Source organism: Heterocephalus glaber, unplaced genomic scaffold (genome assembly GCF_053883595.1).
Source record: "Heterocephalus glaber isolate CG9 unplaced genomic scaffold, H.glaber_assembly_v1.0 deba00001662, whole genome shotgun sequence".
In the NCBI taxonomy this organism is placed as follows: domain Eukaryota; kingdom Metazoa; phylum Chordata; class Mammalia; order Rodentia; family Bathyergidae; genus Heterocephalus; species Heterocephalus glaber.
The window spans coordinates 2592688-2607296 of NW_028258403.1; positions in this window are offsets into that span (position 1 = coordinate 2592688).

Genomic DNA, 14609 nt, shown 5'->3' on the forward strand with positions numbered 1-14609 from the left:
AAAAAGAATTCACTTATTATTCATAGGAGTGCACTTATTAATTCATTTTTTGCATTTAAGAAACTGTTGTTAAGAGACCGCTATGTTTCTTACAATGTTCCATGTAGTGGAATAGTATAATGGACAAAAGTTTAATTCTCTACCATCCCAAGGCATCTGCAAATGACTAAGGCTGTGTTGATATTCTTATTATTTTATCCTAAAACTTGCAGATAGAGTTTTTCAGTGAACCACAGGGCACCAAATTTGCTAAATAAGAAAAAGATGAAATTTCTCTTAGAAATGTCAGGTCATGAAGTTTCCAAGTGAGGTGATGTGTGGGGCAAAAATAAGCTAATGAAAAATACTAACTATATATTAGAATTAAATAGAATAACTTGGCAGCCAACAGATGTCATAGAAAAAAAAAGCCAGAGGTAAGAATAGAGCATTGTCTTTTGAGGGAACAGGTTAGTAATCAGCTTACTTCAGAATCTGGCCACAAGGGGGTGCATCTTCCCAACATACACACATTTCCTGAGCTCACAATTATTTTTCACTGAGCTTAAAGTTTTCTTACATTAAGAGATTAAGACTCAAGGTCTTCAGAGGCTCTGGAAATGAACTGTTTTACAGGACCAATTATTGTACTACTCTTAATGTTTGGTAAGTGAAATGGTACATTAAGCTTAATGTCTATTACATTATGTTGATGCAATTTTTAACCATATTTTTTTCCAAAGAGGGAGAAGCCAGATCATGACCAATGTAACAAGCACTGAGTTGATTTTTCTTTTCAGGAAGAAATAATGGAGACTCAGTGACTCAAACAGAAGGCCAAGTTGCCCTCTCAGAAAAGGACTCCCTGACTCTGAACTGTTCCTATGAGAGTTCACTATATCCTGCTCTATTCTGGTATGTCCAATACCCTGGAGAAAGTCTACAGCTTCTCCTGAAAGCCACAAAGGACAAGGAGAAGGGAAGCAAGAAAGGTTTTGCAGCCACATATAATAAGGAAGCCAGCTCCTTCCATTTGGAGAAAGCCTCAGTGGAGCAGTCCGACTCGGCCGTGTACTACTGTGCTGTGAGTGACACAGTGGCAGGGACTGCAGGGGGAGCTGAGCACAAACTCTGAGCAGTGACAAGAGCCTGGCTGCTCAGTGTCTGCCTCTGGGATCATTTTAGTTTAGGGACCATGAGCAGTGGCATAAAAGCCATCCAAATCAGTGCCAAGAAAAGAGCAGAAGAACAAGAAATAAATATTTCTCACACAAGATATTTGCACATCAGGAGAGAGAACAGTCTGGCTTGATAGTTCCTCAACCATGACAGCACCTTGTGATTCTAAAGCATAAATCTTTGAGATAAGTAAAATGGTCGCTGTGTTCATCCTTATATATAATTCGTCTCCCTGATTTTGTCCCCAGTCACCCAGGAACACTGTGTCTAGAGATACAGCTGTGGCATACGAGGGTACTCTCTGATAATGTGAAACAAGAAGGGGTGTGTTTTGAGGCAAACCTTGACACAGAAAATAATATATTCTTAAAGAAAGAATTATAAAAAATGAAGGGAGGAAGAGGAGGTCTTACATTTGACTACACCTATGGAAAGAGACAATGAAGTAGTTATTAACTTTGTTTTGATCAAATTATATGGTATAAATGCACTGGTGTTCTCCAAAATAGTTTACCTAGTCTGGAGTGGTGGTGCATGCCTGTAATCATGGCACTCAGAAGGCAGAGGCAGGAGGATTGCCCCAAGTTCGAGGCTTGCCTGGGCTTCATTATGAGTTCAGGGCCAGACTGGACTACAAGGCGAGATCCTGTCTCAAAACACCAAAACCAACACCAAAACAAAATAGGTTGCATATAACACAAAATTGTAGAGATATCCTACTTTCCACAATTTCTCAGTGAACTGACTTTCTATCAGCAAGACATTTCTCTCAAACTTATGGGACATACTATACAAATGGATAAAGAAGAAATAAACCAATGAAGATGAAATGATAGCCAAGAAGTGAAAAGTGATAATATTGAAAGTGAAACTCAAAAAGAATGTAAATAAAGTTAGAGAATAAATAGCTGATCCCATGTGTGTTGTCACTGCTGTCCAAAAACCTCTACATGTGCAGCTAGTGACAGCAAACCTAGCAAAATCAATGAAGTTGGTGGTTATGATGAAAAGGATGAAGCGTTCTAATACAGTGATACTGTTGAAAAGCTTCATGAACTATCAGAGATACCATATTGAAAGCATGAAATATAAAATATTAAAAGTTAACCCAAACTTAGAAAGATGTGCAACAATTCTCCAAGGCATAAAAAAATTAGTTTGTTCCATAAGTTACATAATAACAAAATGACACTGTCCTGACTACGCTTCACTGACTTTTTACAAAGAAATAAAACTACACACAAATTCTCATTATTTCCATGTACTAAATAAGAATTAGTGTACTATTTTTATTTCTCTAAACATTTATAAAATGGAAATTTTTTTAATATTTTGACAAAATTTTAAAAAAATCACAGATAAATTTTTTTCCCATTAACTTTATTGGTACATTTTAGGTATAAAATACAGTTACATTCATCATTGGGATCTTGTACCATTACATGAATCTCTTGGTTCTTATTTTTTTCCCCTTCCTTTGGCCTCCCTTCCCTATTTGCAAAGACCTTGTTTCCATTTTTTTCCTCTTCTCATATTTCTTCCTTTCCCTTTTTTCCCTTCCCCTACCCATCCCAATTACCCTGCTCTTTTAGACCTTTTCTTCCTGTTACACAATATCAGTTATACATTTTTTAAATTACAATATTAAGATCTAAGAGACATTACCACGGATTTTACAAAATTTAAAAGGATATAGAAAGCATATTACAAAAATCTTTTTTGAAATAAATTTGACAACTTCTAAGAAGTACCTTGGAAGACAAATTAATGAAACTAACTCTGGAAGAAATATAAAATTTGAATAGCACCTATTAAAGAAAGTATATTCCTAGCTTGAAAACCTACTTATATGACAGCAGGCTCATAAACATTTTAACTGATAAATTATATCAAACAATTAAAGCAGAAAAAAGAAGGAACACTTCTCCCCTCATTTTAGGAAATCAACATTGTGCTAATCCTAAAACTGGGTAAAGATAATAGAAGAAAAAGTATGAACAGAGATAGAAATTTGTTTAACAAAACAAACTATTAAAAGTCAGATCTGGCAGTATGTAGAAAGTGGTTTTGTTATAGGAATGGCAGTGTTGGTTCAGCATTGGAAGATCCACCCCCAAAAGTTATCCTTTTAACAGAGGAAAGGAAAAAGCCATATGATTGTGTCACTAGTTGGAGAAAGAGTATTGGACTAAATTCTACAGCTGTTCATGGTAAAAGCTATCAGGAGACTAGAAGTAGAACAGAAACTTCTCAACAGATTAAAGACATGTACTCCATACTTCCAGCGAGAATGCCTTATATGAATGGAGAAGATACAATGCTTTCTCCTTAAGGTGGGGAACAAGGGCTGATATGCTTACTCTTTAATCACAGATAAATTTTAAATTTTTCTCATGGACTAATAATGCTTCACATGAGTTCATGAGTTCATTTCATTACTATTTTAATGGTTCTCTACCACACAGAAAGTGAGGATTCCTTATATATATATATTTTTGACAGGCATGAACAAATTGGAATTTTTTTTAGGAATGCAATTCGGGGTTGACATTAGAATACCACTAAGCTTATTTAATACACAAATAAATTGATGAGTAAAACAATAGGATAATTTTAGTGATAAAGGAAAATTATTTGAACAAGTACAATTCCAATTAAAGGTAAAAACTTATAGAATACTCAAAACATCAATAATTTCCAATAATCATATAAAGAACACAAACAAAATCTAAACAAATTGAAAGCACACAATACAAAGGTGAAATAAATCCAAATATATTATTCATCACACTGAATAGAAATGTATAAGCAAAAAAAGTAATTATGTTCTTTAAAATAGAGATATAAGTGAAACAGAACACCAAAGAAGAGTTAGAAAAAGTGAATTCCTACATAAGAAGAAAAGGGCTGAGTAGGAAGACATAATTTTTCTCATATCAAATTAAAATCTAGCTCAAAATATATAAAGCAAACTTTGCAAGAACTCTATGTAGGCGTTTTCTAATTCACTATGATAATGGGAAATTTTAACACTCTCTTTATAATAATGGATAAAATAGCCAAAACCCATCAAGTGTCATAATTTATAACCTTGTTGCAATATGTACAGAATATCAACAACATTTCAACAACTGTAATATCTTTATCAGTATGTAGTGAGCTTGTCTCTTCTAATTTTTGCTTGAAGTTAACTTTGTCAGGTGTAAGTATATTTAATTCTGCTTGCTTTCAGATTCCATGTGCGCATAATATCATTTTCCATTCTTTCCCTTTCCATCTGTATGTCTTTGCTAGCGAAGAGTGTTTCTTGCATTCAGCAAAGAGTTGAGTCTTGTTTTTTAATCTTTTAAAAAAATTTTATTGGTACATTTTAGGTATACAATATAATGACATTCATCATTGGAGATTTGTACCTTTACAGAATATACCTTAATTCTTATTTTTCCTCATATCCTACCCTCCTTTCAACCCCTCCACCCTTCCTTATTTACAAAGTCTTTCTTTCCATTTTCTCACATTACTTCCATTCCCCTTTCCTTTCCACTCCCCCTCCCTCTCCCCTTCCCTTTTACACCTTTTCTTCCTATTTCACATTATCTATTACACATTTTCATCCTTATTTACACTTTCAGTTTCTCACACCAGAGAAACTATTTGGTTTTTACACATGTGTTCTATTTATTTCACTTGAGTATCGCCTCAATGTATAACCATTTAGCTATAAATGTCTCTAATTTCCCATTCTTTATGACTGAATAGTACTCTATTTTATAAAAAAAGCCACATCTTCTTTATCTAGTCTCCAGTTCATGGGTGATTGGGCTGTTTTCACATTTTTTAGCTATTACAAACTGTACTGCTATGAACATGGGTACAAATATATTGCTGTGCTATGATTTCTTTAATTCTTTTGGAAAGATACCCAGCAGGGGAATACCTGGGTCAAATGAGACCTCTAGTCCCAGTTCTTTGAGGTATCTCCCTACTGATTTCCACAGTGATTGCACCAGTCTACACTCCCACCAACAGTGGAGAAGGGCTCCTTTTCTCCTACAACTCCATCAGCAATTATTATTGGTTGATTTCATGATAGCAGCCATTCTTCCTGGGGTGAAGTAGAATCTCAGCGTTGTTTTCATTTGCATCTCTCGAATGACCAGTGATGTTGAACATTTTTTCATGTATTTATTTGCTATTTCTACTTCTTTGTGTGAGAAATGTCTGTTCATTTCAGATGCCCATTTTTGGATTAGATCTTTAAATTTGGGAGTTCTCATTTTTTTGAGTTCTTTGTATATTCTAGATAGTACACTTTGTCTGAGGAACAGCTGGTAAAATTTTTTTCCCATATTGTGGGTTTTCTTTTCATGCTGCTGGTGGTTTCTCTTGCTGTGCAGAAGCTTTCTAAAAAGAAGAGATCCTACTTGTTGATTGTTTTTGCTAGCTCATGTGCAACTGAGATTTTGTTCATGAAATCTATCCTTATGCCAACGTCTTCAAGAGTTCTACCTAACCTCTGTTCCAGCTGGTTTAGTGTTTCCATTTTAATATTTGGATCTTTAAACCATTTTGAATTTAGTTTAGTGCATGTTGAGAGATATAGGTCTAGTTTTAATCTTTGGCAAGTTGAAACCCAATTTTTCCAACACCATTTATTAAAGAGGCTATCTTTCCTACAGTGAGGGGGTTTGGCTCCTTCATGGAAGATGAGGTGGCTGAGTGTGTCTGGAGTTGTTTCTGCACCTTCTAATCTGTTCCACTGGTTCTCAGATCTGTTTCTTTTCAAGTACTATGCTGTTTTTATCACAGTAGCTTTGTAGTAGTTTCAAGTTGAGCATTGTGATACCCTCTACCTTGTCTTTGTTGCCTAGAATTGCTTTTGGTATTCTAGGTCTCTTCTTGTTCCAAATGAATTTTTGGATTGTTTTCTCAAGGTCTGTGAAGTATGCTGCTGGGATTTCAATTGGGATTGCATTAAATCTATATAGAAGTTTTGGAAGTATGGCCATTTCACTATGCTGATTCTTTCTACCCAAGAGCAAGGGATGTCTTTCCATTTTCTGATATCCTCTTTGATCTCTTTTCAGAATGGTATAATTTTCAGAGTAGAGGTCTTTGGTATCTTTTGTTAGGTTGATTCCTAGGTATTTCAATTTTTTGGATGCTATTGTGAAAGGAATTGTTTGCTCCGTTTCTCTTTTAGTGAGTCTGTTGTTGGTGTACAGGAAAGCTATTGATTTTTGTGTGTTGTATCCAGCTACACTACTAAATTTGGTTATTAAGTCTAGAAGACTTTTGGTGGAGTTCTTGGGGTCTTTATATAGAGTACCATGGCGTCTGTAAATAATGACAATGTGACTTCTCCATTTCCTATCTTCATTCCTTTTATTTCTTTCTCTTGTCTAATTGTTGTGGGTAATATGCCTCACTTATTTGTGTGTGTGTGTGTGTGTGTGTTTTCTTAAATTCTTTTGGTACATTTAAGTATACAATACATTTACATTTATCATTGGGTGCTTGTACCTGTACATGATGTATCTTGGTTCTTATTTTTTTCCCCATTACCTGTGTGCCCTTCCCCCCCTTCAACCTTCCCTATTTACATAGACTTTATTTCCATATTTTTCTTTTCTCATAATTTTTCCTTTCCCTTCTTTCCTTTTCCCTTCCCCTCCAACTTCCCCTACCCCTTTGGAAGTTTTCTTCCTATTTCAAACTATCAATTATTCATTTTAATCCTTATTTGCACTTTCAGTTTTTCACACTAGAGAAACTTTTTGGTATTTACGCATGCATGTCCTATTTATTTCATTTAAGAATATCGCCTCAATATACAACCATTTAGCTATAAATGTCTCTAATTTCTCATTCATTATGGCTGAGTAATACTCCATTTTATAAAAAACTCCCACATCTTCTTTATCCAGTTTCCAGTTGATGGACACTTGGGCTGTTTCTAAGCTTTAGCTATTACAAACTTTGCTGCTATAAACATGGGTGCACTTATATCAGTGTGGTATGATTCTTTTAATTCTTTTGGGAAGATACCCGGAAGGGAAATAGCTGGATCAAATGGGACCTCTAGCCCTAGTTCTTTGAGGTATCTCCATACTGATTTCCACAGTGGTTGCACCACTCCACACTCCCACCAACAATGGAGACAGGTTCCTTTTTCCCCACATCCCCGCCAGCATTTGTTATTGGTTTATTTCTTGATAGCAGCCATTCTTTCTGGGGTGAGGTGGAATCTCAGTGTTGTTTTCATCTGCACCTCTCAAATGACCAGTGATGTTGAACATTTTTTCATATATTTATTTGTTGTTTTTACTTCTTTGTCTGAGAAATGTCTTTTCATTTCAGATGCCCATTTTTGAATAGGTTCTTTGAATTTGGGGGGGGATCTGATTTTTTCAAATTCTTTATATGTTCTAGATAGTAGTCCTTTTTCTGAGGTACAGCTGCTAAAAGTTTTTTCCCACATTGTAGGGTGTCTCTTAGCTCTGTAGGTGGTTTCTCTTGCAGTGCAGAAGCTTTTTAATAAGATGATGTCCCAGTTGTTGATTCTTTCTGCTAGTTCCCATACTACTGAGGTTTTGTTCATAAAGTCTTTTCCTATGCCAATGTCTTCAAGAGTTCTACCTAACTTATCTTTCAGCAAGTTTAGTGTTTCTTTTTCAATATTTAGATCTTTAATCCACTTCTATCTTAGTTTATTGCATGGTGATAGATATGGGTCTATTTTTTTTTTTTTTTTGTATCAGGGATTGACCTTGGGGCCTTTCCCTTGCAAGGCAGGCACTGGAACCACTGGGCTAAATACCCATCCCCAATAGGGGTCTAGTTTTAATCTTTATATGCTTCCCTTATTTGTATCTCAAGTTCTTGTCCCCTGTTTTGGATGTTTTCTGCCATTACTTCTGTGAACAGTGTTTTTATGTCATTTGCATGCTCCTCTTTCTTTCCTTTTTTTTTTTTGGACCAGGGATCAAACTCGGGATCTTGCACTTTCAAGGCAGGTGCTGGAACCACTGAGCTAAATCCCTGACCTATGCTCCTGTTTCTTTATTGACTCTGCTCAGTCTTATGTTATTCTTCTTTGCATTGTCTAGAAGCTGCTGGATTGATTTCTTGTGGACCGTTACAATTTTTAAGAAATTTTTCTTTTCCTGGTCACTAATTGGAATCCTGTCTTCTATATCTGAAATTCTGTCTTCACATTGGCTCATTTTGTTGCATAAACTTTCAATGGATTTTTTAATCTCCTGGAAATCTGTTTGCATCTGTTTTATGGATTCCATTGTTTTCCTGTGATGGGATTCCATCATGTTCCTCAACTCCTCTATTTTTTTTATCTGTGTCTGATCTAGCTTTATTAATCATGTCTTGCACTATAGGCACAATCCCTTTTGTTATCTGAGAAATTATTTCTGATTTCATTTTTTCCAGATCCTCTTTCATTGCCAGTTCAGAGTCCAGGTGGTTGAGTATCAGATTGTTTCATGTCTTTGCCCTTTTGGGCTGACTTAGGTGATTTGGGAGTCTGGTTTGACACTTATTTATGTGTCTTCTCATTTCACAAGATGCAGCCTGCTGCATCTTTTTTGTTTTTTTGGTACCAGGGGTCGAACTTGGGTCCTTGCACTTGCAAGGCAGGCAGCAGAACCACTGAGCTAAATCCCTGGCCTGCTTCACCTTTTTTGAGGCAACCTTTTGCTCGGCCAGTGGTCTTTAATTCTCAGTAAGCCATGGAGCAGCCTTTTCTCAGCTGCTTACCACTGCAATGATTCCTGGGTTCAGAGTGGTGGCCTTTTCCATCCCTGGTTGCCCTGTTGTCCAGGTGGGGTTCTACCTGGTGTATGCGCACAATCAGGATGGTATCTAGGTTTGCCTTTGGCTATGTCTTGCACTCTTATGTAGTTGTTGTCTGGAAGGGCCTTTGACTTGGGGCTGAGCACCCCAGTCACTGGTGTCTGGTTAGGCTTCTGGGTAGAATCTGAGTGCACTGATCAATGGTATTGGAGCAGGCCTCTGCCTGTGGAAGGTCTTTGGCTGGGGCTTTTGGGCACAAGTGGCTGGGGTCAGGGCTGGGCCCTGGCTGGAAGTGCCTGCAGCTGTGCCACTCTGGTCCATATCTGCTTCTCACTGGAATCTACATGTACTTATGGATGGTATTGGGGCTGGCCTCTGGCAGTTGTTTGTGAGCATGTGCATCTCTTTTCCCAGCAGCTTTTTGTCTGGGGCTTGTGGGCCCAAGAGACTAGGGTATGGGGTTGGCCCTGGCTGGAAGTGCCTGAAGCTGTGCAGCCCTGGTCCAGTCTGTATCTTTTAACTTGACAATTAAGACCATTTACATTCAGGTTTGTTACTGAGTAATTTGTTATGTAGTAATCCTTGTCATTTTGTTGTTTTTCTAATATTAGATTTCGAATTCTCATTTGCATATATGCTCTTCCTCTTTGTGTGTAAGATTCCTTTAATTATCTTCTACAATGCTCTCTTAATGTTCATTAATTTGTTTAGTTCATGCTTATCTTGGAAGTATTCATTTCTCCTTTAATTTTGAAGGTTAGCTTTGTTATTCATAGTAATCTAGGTTGGCAGTTATTTTCTTTCAAGGCTTGAAATACCTCATTCCTTGTACTCCTGGTCTTTAAGGTTTCTGGTGGAAAATCTGCAGCTATTCTGAAGAGTTTGCCATTCAGATCCTGCCCTTCACAGGCAGAGGGGTGCAAAATTGTAGTTTCATTTGTTGAAGAGAGCCCTTGAGATTCCTCCTCAAGAAGGGGCATCTAGGGAATTGGTCACCCAGGATTTATTTCACAGCACCAGCATCCCAAGTAATCAGAGCAACTGTAGCCATAATTCAAGTGGACCTGTCTACTGCTCAATCTGGCAGCAGACCTTGGCATCATTCATATGGTGATGGTTTTATAGGCATGTAAAATGTGCCAGTTATTGGACCATGAAGGCTTCCACCTAGATTTCAGAAAAAGGTCTGAGAGACCAGACAGTGTGCCCCTGAGAGGACTCTGAATGAAGCTGTGAGAATGAAATCAAAAGAAGAGTGGAAACTCCAAGAAGTTTGAGATGCCAAAAATGTGGAATATCTGCTGTGGAAAGCTATAGGTAGTGACAGGACCACCCCAAGAGAGAGACCACATGGGTTGCAACAAGAAATGCCACAGAGGTAGAGTTGCCCAAGCCCTGTGGAGCTCACATCTCACCACAACTTACTCCATGTGCTGGACACGAAGCTACAGAATATAATGTTTTCCCTGCTGGGTTTCTGTCTTACTTTGGTCTCATTGGTTTCTATCTCATTTTTCTTCCCCTTTCAAATGAAATATTTAACCTGTACCATTGTATGTAGGGAGTGTTTAATTTTCTTTTTGAATTTTATAGGAGTTCACAGGTAACAGCTTACCTTGAGGTCTCAGAGGAGACTTTGGACTTAGACTATTTACCAATGCTGGAACTAAGATTTTAGTGATTCTTAGAGTTGGACTAACTCTGTTTTACATAATGATGTGGGCATGAGCCTTTTGGGGGCCAGGAGCTGAATGCTGTGGTTTATATCTAAAATGTCCCCCAAATGTCTCATATGTTTGGAAGGTTATTAGTTCAGGAAGGTGCCACACTCATCAGTGAATTTATGCAATGGTGATTTCAGTAATTAAATGTGCTGGTATGAGGTGGGGCCTGCTTGGAGTGGGTCACCAGAGGCTGACTTATATGGGTATATTCTCTTCCCTAGACCTTCCCTTCTTGCTCTGCTTCCTGGCTGCCATGGGATGAGCAGCTCTACTCTGACCAGGCCCTTTCACAATGCCATTTCTGCTCTGGAGCCAGTTGATAATGGACTGAACCCATTAGCCACAATTAATCTCTTCTTTATGCTGTGGGTGTTGGGCATTTTGTCTCAGTTATGAGAAAGTGACATATATTTCTTCTTTCTCTACTCTTATATTTTAAGTATGACATTGAGAGCTTCTCTTGTTTTGGTCATGCTTGTTTTAGGTTCTAAATAACTCCTGTATTGGAACATGTATATCTTTCTGAAGATTTGTACTAGTTTTTTGAGTACCTTGAGGTTCGTCATCAGGTTATTTATTTCAGCTTGCTCTGTTTTTTAAAAAAATTTTATTTTAGCCATATATTTTTTTCTGGTACTGAGGATTGAACTCAGGACCTTGAGCTTGCCAGGCAGTTGTGGCACCACTGAGGCACATCCCCGGCCCAAGCTCTGTTTTGATTTTTGTTTGTTTTGATGTTAACATTGACTGTAATATATTTTCCTCTTAGGACTGCTTTTACTGTGCCCTGTAGGTTCTGACATTTTTTACTGGCATTGTCATTTGCTTCCAGAAATTGTTTAATTTCTTCCTTGATTTTTCATGTAATCATTGGATGTTCAAAAGTGTGTTATTCTCTGAACTAAGATCCATTTGGTTTGATCTACTACTGCTTTTATATGTCTGAATCCTTCATAGTTAAAAGAACACTGGACTAGAGAATTCAGTAGTTGGGAATGTGACCACGAGGTGGCAGTGTAGCTCAGTTGCTACAGAATAGAGTTTTGAATGAATAGGTTTGGGGTAGGAGCAACTTTTTCCTTATTGGCTGAGTAGACAATACCAGCAACCACTATAATTGTTAGAGAAAAAAGGGAACAATCTGAGAAGAGAAGTAACACTCATGGGTGGAGATTACCAGTCTGGGATTGCTCCTCACTGGGGTGAAAAATGAAGACATCCACACAGGCTTTATTCACATTCTTGTACCTGCAGCTGGACTGTGAGTTGAAGGTTTGGGGACAATAGAATATATAACAGATGCTCTTTATGTGTTTAGGTAGAACCAGTTGTACTCAGGTTTCCTGTAGTTATTGTGGAGAAAAGCAATTCTGGAGAGTGACAACTTGACCACCTTCTGCTTTCTTTTTTCCTCATATACAGGGGGCTGAAGAGAGCAAGTGGGGCAGCATCCTTCTACCTTGAGAGTCCAGGAGGGAGACAGCTCTGTTATCAACTGTACTTATTCAGACAGTGCTTCATCCTACTTCCCTTGGTATAAGCAGGAACCTGGAAAGGGTCCTCAGCTTATTATCAACACTCGTTCAAATATGGACAGAGAGAAAAATCAAAGACTCATCGTTTCATTCAACAATAGCAACATTCATTCAGCAATAGCATCATTATTCATTCAATAATAGCAACATCACTTTCCATAATTGTCAAACCTCAAACTCCAGCCAAAAACCCAAAGAAACAAAAATAGAAAAATGAGAAGACAAGGCAATACAAATGTCAAAACTCCCAACTCCCCCAGTGTTGTTCCATGGGATATGTAGGAGGAGGGAAGCAAAAGCCTATTGGCCAAATTATTTGAAAGGATAAGAGAGGAGATTAAAAAACAAATCTTCATGGTGCTTGATAAGTACAGAGAAAATATAATTAATCAGATAATGGCCCTAATAAACAAAGCAATCAGCAAGTCTATGGAAGACACTAATAAAAAGTGAGCTAAATAAAATGATACAAGACAAGGATTCTGAATCAGAGTCCATAAAATGGTATGAAACAGAAATTCAGGAAATAAAATATTATATTAAAAATATGAACAGCAGATGTGACCAATGTGAGGAAAGTGTCAGAACTAGAAGATAGGGCAGGTATCGGTAATAAATCAATGAGAGATACATAGAAACAATGAGTACATGAAAAATGGACCTGGCAACTGCTAAATGACACAAAGAAGACAAACCTAAGATTAATTTGAATTAGTGAAAAATCAGAAGAGAGTACAAAGATCATAAAAACCTGTTTACAGAAATAATAGCAGAAAATGTTCAAATATGGAAAAATAATGTAACATATAAATGAGTGAGGCATTCAGAACCCCAAATAGCCACAGTCAGGAAAGAACCTTTCCATGACACATCATACTCAAAACTCCAGAAGTTCAACATAAGAACAGAATCTTGAAAGTTGTTAGAAAAAAGCAAAGAATTACCTATAAAAGAAAACTTATTAGAATTACTGCAGATTTTCAACGCAAACCTTAGAGACCAGGAGAGCTTGGAACAAGGTGTTTCAAGCTCTAAAAGAGAACAGATTAATATATTCTGCAAAACTGTCTTTAAAACTTGATGGAGAAAGAAGACATTTTTATGATAAAGAGCACCTAAAGAAATCCATGGCCACCAAACCAGCACTTCAAAAAATTCTCAAGGGTGTCCTAGAAGGAGACAATGAAGCTAAAAGGTCTAATAGACCAAAGGTCTAGCCAAAAGCTCTAATTGAATGAATACACCAGGGAGGGCAAGTGGTTAAGTAGAAGGGATGAAAAGGAAATAAGCATAGGAAAATAATGCAATGCTAGGAATAAGTCAGTATCTTTCAGTAATAACTCTTAATGTGAGTTATTCCCCCAATTAAAAGACATAGATTGGCAGAATGGATCAAGAAACAAAATCCAGTGGTGTGCTGTGTATAATAAACATATTAAACCCAAAAAAGAAATTCACAGAGTAAAAATTAAAGGTAGTAAACATTACTCCATGCAATTGGAACCCCCAAAATAGCAGAAGTAGCTGCCCTACTTTCAGACAAAGCAGATCTCAAGCCAAAACTGTTTAGAAAAGGTAAAGGATGCCACTACATATTGATTAAAGGATCAATTCAACAGAAATAGATAGCATATTGCACCAAACAATGGTGACCGAACTTCATGGAACAGAAATAAATGGATACAAAAAAATCAATACAAAGAATCAGTGAATTAAAAAGTTGGTTCTTTGAAAGAATAAACAAAATAGACAAACTCTTGCCAACCTTACCAAAAAAGGAAAGAAAAGACCCAAATCAATGCAAGTAGAAATGAAAAAGATGAAATGAAATCACAACGGACACTGCCAAAATCCAGAAGATTATTAACAAGTATTTCACAAACCTGTATGCAAATAAATTGGAGAATTCAGAGGAAATGGTTTGATTCCCAGATACATATAAATTTCCAAAACTGAACCAAGGAGACCTATAAATCTAAATAATCCAATAATAGGCAACAAAATGAAGCAGTATAAAAACATATCAAGCTAGAAAAGCCCAGTTCCTAATGGATTCACTGCTGAATGCTACAAGAACTTTAGGGAAGACCTAACAGCAATAGTCCTCAAACTGTGTAGTGAAACAAAAGGGAAGGATTACTCTTAACATTATACCTGGAAGCTAGCATTACACTACTTCAAAATTAGACAAGGATGAAACCAAAAGAGAGAACTATAGGCCAATCTCTTTAATGAACCTAGATTCAGAAATTCTTAACAAGATATAGGCAAACAGAATGCAACAAATCATGAAAAAAATCATATATCAAGATCAAGTAGGCTTTACCCTAGGGATACAAAAATGGTTCAACATAAGTAAGTCAATAAATGTAATATATTACAT